We start from the raw sequence: 11,671 nt of genomic DNA, 5'->3' as shown, positions 1-11,671 counted from the left end.
CCTCAACAGCACTTTGTCACTGAAAGTCAGTATTCTTTATCGGGACTCACAGGGGATTCCTCCACCATACGTGGTCTGTAAAACAAAAGCTTCTAGAGGCTTTTATTACACAAAGGGAATTATATATTGATTTTCCCAGTAACTAATTAACATGAGCTACCTATAAATAAATAACATAAATACAGCTATGGTTAAATACTACAGTTAAAAACTATGTCAGCATCTGGCTGTTACTCCCAAAATCACAGTCTCTCTGGTGGTTGTTTACTTCCTCTGCTGGGCTTCTGTAGTCTTCATCACTGTGTATGAACTCAGTTGTTACACATGCTCAGTCCATCCTTTGTCTTGTCCTCATTACCCTCATTATCTACCTCAAACCTGCTTTGTCCAGATGTAACTTTCCTGGTCTGTCTCATTCCAAGGGATGGTGCAACTGCAAAAGGATTTTGCCTTGGCAGCCTACACTGCCCAGAAATGTCTGCTGCTCCTGTGGTTACACTTCCTCACCTCCTACATACCTTGCTATCACCAGTTAATTTATATATTCTAATTAGTGTCATAACTCAAAGCACATTCTCAAAGTTAATAATACAAAAGGCCTAACAAAGCAATAGTTGTGCCTAGCAGAGATTTCAACACAGATTGTGGTTGTGGTGTCAACACTCCTGAGAACTGGTGTGTGTGTGTGGGGAGAGTGGAAATCCACAATCCACAAACAGTGGTTCTGAATTTGGGCTCTTGCTCCTCCTCCCTGGCTCTCAGACCTTCTGCAGGGAGGGGTGGATTGGAAAGGCAAAAGGACCTCACTCCCAAACCTGCTTAGGAATTAAACATTCCTGAAATCTTACTGTGATGTACTTGCTACTCTTAAAGCCAACAAAACATTCAAGTCATGTTTAGGAAATTAATCTTCCCAGAACTTTCTTACGGTAAAGTGTTTGCATTGCTAAGGCCAGTGAAACAATCCCTACCACCCTTGATACCTGAAGTGACAATGAATCTCTCATGGGTTTCTGCATACTGTTGTACCCATTCCTACACTTCGGGTACGAATAACAGCAGGCACCAGTACAGATTAGGGGATATCCTACTGGAAAGAAGCTTCATGGAGAAAGACCTTGGAGTCCTAGTGGGCAGCAAATTCTCCGTGGGTCAGCACTGTGCCCTTGTGGCCAAGACAGGGGGAAATCAGGAAAATTGTGTCTAGCAGATCTAGGGTGGTTCTTCTCCCCCTTTACCCTGGTGAGACATATCTGGAATACTGGATCCTGGTTTGGGCTTCTCGGTTCCAGAGAGACATGGAGACAGGAGAGAGTCCAACTGAGAGCAATGAAGATGCTTAAAGGACCTGAACATCTCTTCTATGAAGAAAGATGGAGAGAATTGGAGCTGAGAAAATGCTGAGAGGGGATCTTATTAATTTCTGTAAATATCTAAGGCGTGGGTGTCAGTGGGAAGGGTTAAGTCTCTTTCTGATGGCACGCAGTAATAGTACAACAAATAATGGGTTTAAACTTGAACACTGGAAGTTTCACCTCAACATGAGGAGAAACTCCTTTACGGTGAGGGAGCCCTGGCCCAGGCTGTCCAGGTTCTGGAGTCTCCTCTGGAGCCTTTCCAAACCCCCCTGGATGTGTTCCTGTGTGTCCTGCCCTGGGGGATCCTGCTGGGGCAGGGGTTGGATTGGGGCATCTCCAGAGGCCCCTTCCAACCCCTGACATTCTGTGATTTGTCTTACAGGGTCTTGTGACTGTTCAGAATGCTCTGAATTCAAACGAGCTAAAGTCAAAGAGAGATCTGATAGCTCTGGTTCTGCCAATGTTGTTTAGACATGAGCTAGACACAACTGGTCCAGAAAAGATGAAATTGTATTAACTGTAAACAAAAATGTATTAATTGCAAACAAAAATTGTATTAAGCATGGCCTAAATAGTGGGTTTTTCTGTTCTGAATAGTATGTTCCATCAACTATTTATTACTGGTGATTTAAAATTCAAATTAAACATCCATTTAAACATCCATTGGACAGATGTTCCTTTACCAATAGAGGTTGAAAGTTTCTCTGTTGGAGGTTTAACAGGTTATTTTGCTAACAGGTAAACCTGTGTAAATATGTACAAATTCTATTAGTGACACATTAACTTCTGGGTATAAAAAAACAAATTTAGAGATTACCTGTGGATATTTTGCTGTGACCATTCTTATGCTGAATTCATACAGTCCAAACAAGAGATTGAATGAACCAGATCAGAGGTTTTTTTGGACTCAGTCTGAGCCTTAGAAACTGTTAAGTCAGTACTGTAATTCTCTTTCTAGAAATGTATGGAGTTATGGTTTAGTTCAAAGACCTTGTGTGTTAGGAGTAGGAGGGTTAAAGCACTTGGGTCCCCAGAAATCCAAGTTTATGGAATTTCTGCAGCTTCATTGTGTCTTGCTGCATGCTGTGTGCACATGGGTGTGGAAAGGTGGAGCAGCATTGGTATCAACCATTTGCAGTTCTTTAAGCAACATGCAGCCTGCCCCCTCTCCCATTAAATATGTTATTTTTATTGCTTCTTGCTCTCCTTGGTTCTGTAGCTCTGTTTTAAGTCCACTGTAGGAAGACCTCAAAGTACCTGGAATCTCTGGTCTGTTTCCTTTGATTTGAGGAGGGGGGAGGAAGGAGGGAGGAGGGAGCTGTTGTAAAGGGCTGGTAGGTGGGTTGGGTTTGAATTGCACTGAGCTGCTCAGAACAAGCAGGAACTGAGACTCTGCAGTGGGTCCTTACCATAGGTGTGGATGTGAAACTTTCACCTTGACCTTGGATTAAAAGTTGCCTTAGTGTCAGTCAGGAATGCATCAAAATAAACCAATACAACATGCTAAGCAGTGCTGCTGCCTCAAGGCTTGCTAGATAAAGCAGAGCCTTGAGGGACCAGTTTCACCCCATCTCCTCCCCTCATATCAAAGTTCAAGGCATTTGAGAGACAGAACTAAGTGTCAGGACTGTTCACTAATTTCAGCCCCCTGACACAACCAGGTGCTGCTGCTCTGGGGACAGCCATGTCAGCTGGGTCACCACCCATGGGGAGGGGAGGTGTGCATCAGGGGTGTCCCCAGCAGACACTCCTTCCTCTGTCACCCTGCACCTGCCCACACCTCCTTCTCTGAGGTGCTTCCTGAGCAGGGTGCTCCCCCAGCCCTGGTCCTGGCAGAACACCCAAAGCTCCTGTGTGTCAGCAGAAGCTCCTCACAGGCGTGGGCCGTGGTACTGGTACCAGCATGGTACCATGGGTATGGGGTGTAGGCAGCATGGGGATGGGGTGTAGGCAGCACCTCCACTGGCAACTGGGGCAGGAGCCACCTGAGCACATTTTGCAACAGTTTGGGGGCTGTGCAGGTGAATGGATATGAATGTGCTTGGCCTCCTGGAAGGGGGCTGGAAAAGGAGCTGAGGAACAACCTGTGAATCCCTACTGTGGCCTTAGGGATCTAATGGAGTTTCCCAGCATTGATGGCCATCTAGGTGGTCTCTTCTGCAATTAGTGACCACACTATAATTGCACCCATCTATCTCCTGTCCTTGTCCCATGCTCACATGCCCTCCACAGCCAGGGGGTGTGTGCTGGGGTCTCTGCTGAAAGGAACTGCTCGGCTGTGGCAGCAGAGACCTGAAAGTACTCTGCAAAGCAGCTGGCCAAGAAGGAGGCATGGGGCAGAGGTGCTGGGACTCTGAAGCTCAATGTTCAACATGCCCAGGATTTGAAAAAACTTAACCAGGCTGCCTTGATTAGGCTGTGGTCAAATACCTGGAAGCAAAATACCTGCTGCCCAACAAGGAACGTGACTCTGACTCCTCTTCTTGCTGACGCACAGGAATATTCTCTGGTGAGGGAGATGTCAATCTTTCTGCCATAGTCATGCACGGAAATGAAGAACACTGAGACAATGAGCAGAGCTGGTACGAAAATGAAGCTTTTTGGAAAGATTTTAAAAGAGCAGTAAAAAAGACTTTAAGTAGCAGTAGGGCAAGACGTTAAAATTGATGGATCCAGACATGAAAGGATGTGCTGAATTGCCATAAAGAAGCTTACATTTAATACTATGTGCAAAACTTTGTGCCTCTAAAAGACTGGAAGGTTGGTAAAATTTCTCTCTGGCAGAACCACTTCACCTAATCTCTCTCGAGCATTTACAGTTGTCACCATTTGAACAGGAGGAAATAAAGGAGAGTTTTCAGGATCTAAGAGGGGTGGAACACAAACAGAGGGATCTATTTCCTCCCATTTCCTGCCATACTCTGTAAAAATTGAGAAAGTTAAAAGCTCCTCCTCATTTTTCCATCCACTTCTTGTTGCCTCTGCTGATGTTGGTTATCACCAGCTCATCACGTGCTATCGGCTTATATATATATATTTTTTTTTTTAATATATATTTGTATTCTTTCTTACTCTTTATGTTACTACAATACCCTTGTGTTAGTAAAGTTACATGTATATATGTAGTATAGTTAAAATCTATATCCAATTGTTTTCAGTTTCCAACTAAAAGTCCCCTGTCTTTATTCCCCTTTTATATTCCATTTGTGGGGAGCGAGGGGGAAAGAATTCTGTCATTCTGACTAAAAAGTCTGCCCGAACTGCAAAGCCATGACAACAATTAAATAGTTACTACTTAACCTGATCCCACACCACCTACCCAATGGCTCATGCCTGATCTCTTACCCCAGTGGGATATATTCCATGAAATAGATCACCGAGGCCTTGGGACCATGTGAGGTACCACCCAAACTGCCCTCACTTATGGCTCGGGTACCACTGTTTGCTACTGGACATTGCTTTGGGATCAGAGCTTGGGAAGTGGCAAAAAACCTTGTCCTATTGCAAGGACCTCTGCCTGCAGATAAAATTTACTCACTAACATTAATATAATTAAAATAACAAATATAATATTAACCAAGAAATGTGCAAGCAGGAGAATTAAAATGAGAGGAAAGTGCAGGGCACCCACAATGATCTCCCCCAGTGCCTGGCACTGCCCTGACTCTGGGAGCAGCAGAGGGACACCAGGACTAGCACAGGCTTGGGGTTAGAGGTTGGGGGAAGGGAGGGTCCAGTGAGGAAGGGGTTCTCAGAGGTCCCTAGGGTCGAGGTGAGGACTGGGGAGACCTCGGCAGAGTTGGGAATCCCTAGGGTGCTTGTCTGGGGTGGTTGCCAGGGGTCCGTGTTTAGGAACGGGGTCACCAGCTGCCCGGGATCATGGAATCACAGAATGTGCTGAGTTGGAAGGGACCCATCAGGATCATCAAGTCCAACTCCTGTGCCCGCGTAGGGCACCCCAGGGATCACTGCATGTGCCTGACAGCCTCCTCCAGAGGCTTCTTGAACTCGGGCAGACTGAGTGCTGTGACCACTGCCCTGGGGAGGCTGTTCCACTGCTCAGCCACCCTCTGGGTGAAACCCTTTCTCGCTGTATCCAACCTCAACTACCCCCAGGGTGAGGGTGAGGGTAGGGGACTCCTTGGGGATGGGATGGAGGTGTCAGTCGGGATGGGGGTCCTTGGGCAGGGTGCCTGTTGGGTTGGGGGTCCCTGTGGTCCCAGGACTCACCCACAGTGACAGAGGCGAGGGGTGCAGCAGCCTGGTCCAGGGCATCGAGGCAGTGCTGATGTCGGGGGTCCCTGGGGGGGGCTCCAGTGATGTTGTGGCAGAGCTGTTCCCGCTGAACGGGGGGCTCAAAGCAGGCGAGGCAGGCATGCAGCCCAGGGAGCCAGCCCAGCAGGGCCACCCACAGCCACAAGGCAGGGCTCCCTGCCTGCGTGCCTGGGTGTCCAGGGAGCCAGGAGCCCAGCACCAGCGTCAGGGGCAGCCACCACCACCCCATGGCCCAGAGCACAGCACCTGAGTGCTTTGGCTGGCACAGAGCTGAGGAGTTCCAAGGAGGACCTGGATGAGGCTGAGGCAGCTGCTGGAGGCCTGGCTGGTGCCACAGCACCCGTGGCCACCAGGGAACCAACCCAGCAACACCTCTAAAAAGCAGCCAAGGAAGCCCAAGTGACCAGGAGAGCCACAAAGCCAGAAGCCCCTCCTGGTCAGGAGACAGTGAGGGGGGGGCAGCTCCCTGAGGCCCCTGCCCACTGCAGAGTGTCCCTGCCAGGTTCTGTCACCTCTGTGACAGGCTCTGAGGTCACACTGGTGACTGCCAAGGTCACACACCCTAGCCAGGCTCAGGGTACTTCTGGCGCTGGGTACTGCTCTCAGCATCACTCTGCTCCTGGAGCTGCTCTGCAGTGAGGAGGAACAGGCAGAGAGAGACATCTGCACCACAGCACTGGGTGTGTTGAAGTGCTCAGAGAGGGAGTTTTGAAGAAGAGGAGGAGACTTTTGGCAAGAAAAAGAGAGCCATTCGCTAGCCACCTTTTGCAGCTGCTAACTGTGAATATGGCTGCAGCTAAGATGTCCAGAGAGAGCTTCTTGCCACCTATAGTGAATTGTTCAGAAATTCGGAATTATGGTAAGGCCTTCAGAGCCAATTTCTGAGTGTGGATGGGTCAAGGATATCTCAGAAAACAGCCATGGAAACTGCAAGTCTTGTTGAGACCACCTGAAATGCTTGTGTTAGAAATGTGTCAATCCTTGGAGCAGGAATGGGCTCAAGGGTTTTGAGGTTGCTGCCTCAGAGCGTGACACAGATCTTTCCCTTGTTTTTCCAGAAGTGGCAAGGATCTGGGACACTATTTCAGGCTACCTCAGTCAAAAGCTGGCTCTCCACCAGGTGGGACTTGCCTCCTTCTCCTCTCATCCCGGTAAAGCCCAGTGAAATCCTGAGAGCCCTTTGCCACGGAGTACAGTTGTTCTCCCTGACCTGTTGGGTTCTTCGTGGGCAAAGAGGCAGGAGAGGGGAAAGTGCAGATCCTGTTTGCCTTCTCCCAAAGTTGCCAAAGAGCCCACCTTGCTCCTTTTGTACCTGAAGCCTGGGCAGGGCACTGAGCACCATCCCCTTTCTCTGGCAAGTCATCCCTCTGTCCCTCCAAGACTTCCTCTGATCCACCCCCTCGTCTGTTCCAGGCTGTCCACATTCCCCAACTTGGGACATTTGTGGTTGTCAGGGAGCTAGCAACCGGCACAAACAAGGATGTGGTGGCTGTGCACAGACCCGTGTTCCATCTCACAAAGGCCGTGGCCGAGCTTCTCGACCTCCAGTGCGGTCCCAAGGACGCAGCCGGTAAGAGAGAGACTGCAAGGGGCCTTGAGCAGAGCAGGGAGGTGGCTCTGCTGCCCCGAGGGACTGAGTGAGTGTGAGCTGCTGGGCAGAGGCTGTGCCAGCCGACACCTCGGGAGCAGTGTGCTGCCTGAGGGCCTGGCAGCTGCAGAGCTTGGGTTGCAGGCTGCTCAGCAGCTCTGCAGGTCCCTAAGTTCCTCTCCTTTCCCAGCCCATGCCCATCGTCAGCAGCTGCCCTATGCTGAGATCGCCTCAGACAACGCTGTCTCGCTGAGCATGGTGCAGCTGTGCCTGGAAAGGACCCTGCACCGTTTCCGTATCTGTGTGGAGAACAGGAAGAACGTGGCTCTCACTTGGAGCGATGTGGGCATGCTGATTGTCCAGGGAAAGGACGTCAAGATGAAATTTTACAGTCACTTCTTGAAAAGGCTGAATGGGACTGCAAAGATGCTCCAAGCTCTTCTCAAGGTAGGAGTTTCCTCTTCCCGGCACCTCCCTTGGCTCTTCCGAAAGGCTTTCTGGGGGTTGCTTTCTCCTGGCCTGCTGTGCCTCGTGTGCCACAGTCTGGCTGTGCAAGAGGTACCCCAGAGGGGCCTCCTCCCTGTGTGACAGAAGGCCAGGTCGATGATGGGGAGCTCTGGATGCCCCACTCTCAGGGTCAGGAGCAGAGCAAGGCTTGCTGAGGCTGAGGCCAGAGCCCTTTGGCTGCTCTGGCTCTTTGATGGCACTGCCCTAAGGGGGCCTGGGCAGCCATCCCCTCCCTCCCAGTGTCCCCATCTCCCCTCAGCTGTCTCCACCCTTGTTGCAGATGCCGGAGATGAGGGACTCGGTCATCTCAGACCAGGACACTGCTGCTTCCCAGACCTCTTCTGGACATGTTATCGTCCTGCCAGAGTAGGTTTGCTCCTGCAGCCCTTGGCTGAGCAAGCAAGTAGGTTCTCAGCTCATGCCTGGGAGGGCTGCCCTCTTTCTCATTCCAGGTACAAGACTGAGACCCTGCCTAAAATGTCATTGGTGAGAATAGACCGGAGGGAACATGCGGAGGTCACCTCAGGGCAGGGCTGCAGAAAAGATGGTGGCAGTGGAAAGAGAGGTGAGGGACCAGCGGGTGTCTGGCAGGGGTTGTGGTTTATTCCTTCCTCAGTGTCTGTGAGGGATCAGAGCTGACGTTATCCTGGAAGAGGGAGAGGCCCCTGCTGGGAGTCTCTGTGCCCATGACAGTAGAGCTTGCAGTACCCATTGTGGAGCAAGGACTCGGGACAGCCCTGCCCTTCAAATCGGCACTGAGAGTGCCGACAGACACCTGTCCAGGGGCTTTCATCCAAAGGGTGAAACTTCATCAGTGTTACAACCAACAGGCTTGAGCAGACCTGCACGTTACTCTCCTTGGAACTGGAACACAACAGCACCCAGAACACCTCTCAGATCCTGTTCTGAAGGTTTGTCTGGTTTCCTGTTTCTAGAGGAGATTGCTGAGCAGCCCCTCCTGCGTCGAGCAAGGCTTTCTCCAAGGCAGATACCTACAGTGACTATCAACACAGACTTGCAACTGAAACCTGAGAGCAGGGAGCCTCGTGGCAGGTGAGACACTTGCAGGAATGGATGAGAATGGATGAGGCTGACCCTGTGCTCTCATCTCTGTGGGAGGCGATACTTCTGGACACAGAAGCTGGACAAACTCCTGGTGGATTCTGTGGGCATAGGGAGCCCCCTGCATTCCTGCAAACACACTCCCTGTTGTGTCTCTGCAGGCTACTGCCACCCGTACTAGAGAGCTCCTTGAAGGCAAAGGAAGTGAAAGGGAAAGTTATGGTTAACAACAGAATGTTAAACTTCATCGACAGAGCTGCTGGGGATACAGAAAAGGTAATGACAGGGACTGCTGCAGGGACTGTGTTGTACTGGCTGCAGAGAAGAGTCTCTCCCCTTCTCCCAATGTTCTGGTGCTGGCTTGAAGACAGGCAGGTCACTCTGTCCTTTGGGAATCTTCTCTCCTCTGTTAGCCTCAGGAGACACAGCCAAAGGCCTCACTTCTTGTGGCTGTGAGCCTCACTGTGGGTCATGTGGTCATTCCAAACAGGCTTTTTGGTGGAGGCTGCAGGAACCTGGGGGCAGAAAGGGAGACAGAAGAAGGGGCAGGAGGGAGAGTGGGAATGAAAATGGCTCAGCCCTCTGCAGGACAGAATAATGCTCTCTGCTGTTGCATTTTGATCCCACTCCAGGGTAAAGACAAGAAAAAGAAGAAGAAACTTCCAGCACACCTCAAGAAATACATGGATGAAGAGGCCAAGAGGGCAAAAGAGCTGGCAGCAGAGGAGAAAAGCAGACGGAAAAGTATGGCACCAGTTCGAGCGAAGTCTGTGAGAGAAAAGAAAGCACCAAAGGAGCAGGTACTTGTAATTCCTGCAGAAAAAGAGCACTTTCTCCTCTGTCCGAGGGGAGACTGACCTTGCAAGGTGCCTCTAACACACCAGCCTTTGAAGCAGCGGTTCTGCAGCAGTGCTGGGTGGGTGACAGCTGCCTTTCTGGGCAAGAGGGGTGACAGGGAAATGTAGTGAAACCCTGGTGACACTCGGGCACCACACCTACGGCATGCTGAGGTCCTTCTCCTGACTTTCCCTGTCCCAGCAGGGTCCCTGCCAGAAGTGTTCTGGGGGTCGGTGTGCTGGGAAGCAGCACCCTGCGAGTGTGTGGCTGTTGTGTGAGAGTCTCCTCCTGTGCAGGGACCCAGGAGCCGTGAGCAAACATCAACCATTTCCCCACCTGTCACCAAGACTAGGGATTCGAGCCCTGACCTTTTGCAGAGAATGATGGGGGAGTGTGCAGAGGATGAAGAAGAGTCACCCATACTCATAGTCCAGGAGGATAACGATGTCCCCCCTAAGCGGTAAGACTGTGGCTGCTCCAGCCTGGGCAGTGGGGTGGTGGTGAGCCCATGGCAGGGGGTGAAGGAAGCCACGCCCCGAGCCACGGGGCCACACAGAGCACCCGGGGACTTCTGCATCCCTGGGAATGAGCTGGGTACAGCCCGATGACAAGGGGCCAAGGCAGGTTGGTGCCTAGCCTGGCTGGGAGGGGCTGTGGGGCCGGCTGGGGCCACCTCTGAGTGGGGTTGGGTGCGGGAGGAGAGAGGCAGGAGGGTCAGAGCTGAAGGGTGAGAGAGCCTCGGTCCTTGCTGTCGCAGGAGCCTTTCCCCAGGGACACAGAAGACCCTGCGGGAGGTGGTGACATGCATCCTGGAGCAGGTCACCCGCAAGCGCAGGGGCCAGAGGGACGAGCAGAGGGACCTGGACGACAAGCTCACCTGGTAAATCTCTGCAGACACGGGCAGTGCCCTTCCTCCCGCATGCCGGGGGGCAGAGGGGCTTCTCCTGGTCCCGGCCTCTCGGCAGAGCCGTGTCCTGTGGGCAGGGCAGGCGCCCAGCTGGGGGGAGCCCCAGCTGCAGAGCGGTGTCCCCGCGCTCACCCCGCCTCCTCCTCCCGCTGTGTCCGCAGCGAGCTGGCAGTGCTGCGGTGGCAGCGCTCAGGGAAGGGGACAGGGAGCAGCCAGCAACAACTGCAGGAAGCTCGACCCCAAACTGCACCCCAGGCTGCGCCCGGGAAGAGGAGGGCAGGACCGGTACGTGGGCTCCTGGGGGGACTGTGTTGCACCCACCCGTACAAAAGCAGGGACACACAGGCGGCTGTCGGGTCTGACGAGAGCCCCGAGGGCATGGTCAGCTGAAGGCTGAAGCGGCTGTCCCGAGGGATTGTCGGGAGGCAGCAGGTGGTTGTGTCCATTGACAAGACAGCTGTCAGACTCGAGTCACCTGCAGAGCCCCCCGAGGTGTGGGTTTGGAGGTGTCTGCGGTGCTGAGGGCACTGCCAGCCTTGCCTGGCACAGCAAGCAGCTGGGTTGCTTCCAGCCCCGTAGCAGCCGGCTCAGGGAGCACTGCAGAAAGGCTCCGGCTCCGGGAGGACTGCGAGCAGAACAGGGCCGGTGCAGAGGCCGGGAAGAAGAAGGGGCAAGAGGGAGGGGGAGAGCTAAAATGGCCCCAGCCCCGCTGCCCAGAGCCTGACCCTGCTGCTGCTGCACTGCTGTGGCCCTGCAGGCACAGCCCCACCTCTGCACGGAGGAAGAACGACGGCAGCTCTGGGACTCCCTGTGCAAGGAGCACCAGGAGAAGGTGGGGGCACAAGTGGCCCCCCTGGAGACCTGGAGAGGAGAGCAGGAGCCATGGTGTGCCTCCCTGAGGAGGTAGAGGGAAGCGCCCATTGCCCTGGTGCTGAGGAGGAGGCCCTCAGGTAAAGATCTCTAAAGATGCCCGGGGTTTGCCCCTGCCCGGCACTGCCCTTCCTTCCTTGGACTGCCCAGAGCCCCAGGACAAAGAGGTCTTTTCTTCACGGCCCTCGTGGTGTGAAGAGCAGCAGCCTGGTCTTGCATTCCAGGGACCATGAGCCTGCTGTCTCCAGACAGAAGCAGATCCCACCA

Source organism: Calypte anna, chromosome 19, assembly GCF_003957555.1.
Source record: "Calypte anna isolate BGI_N300 chromosome 19, bCalAnn1_v1.p, whole genome shotgun sequence".
NCBI lineage: Eukaryota > Metazoa > Chordata > Aves > Apodiformes > Trochilidae > Calypte > Calypte anna.
This window is presented reverse-complemented; position numbering follows the sequence as displayed.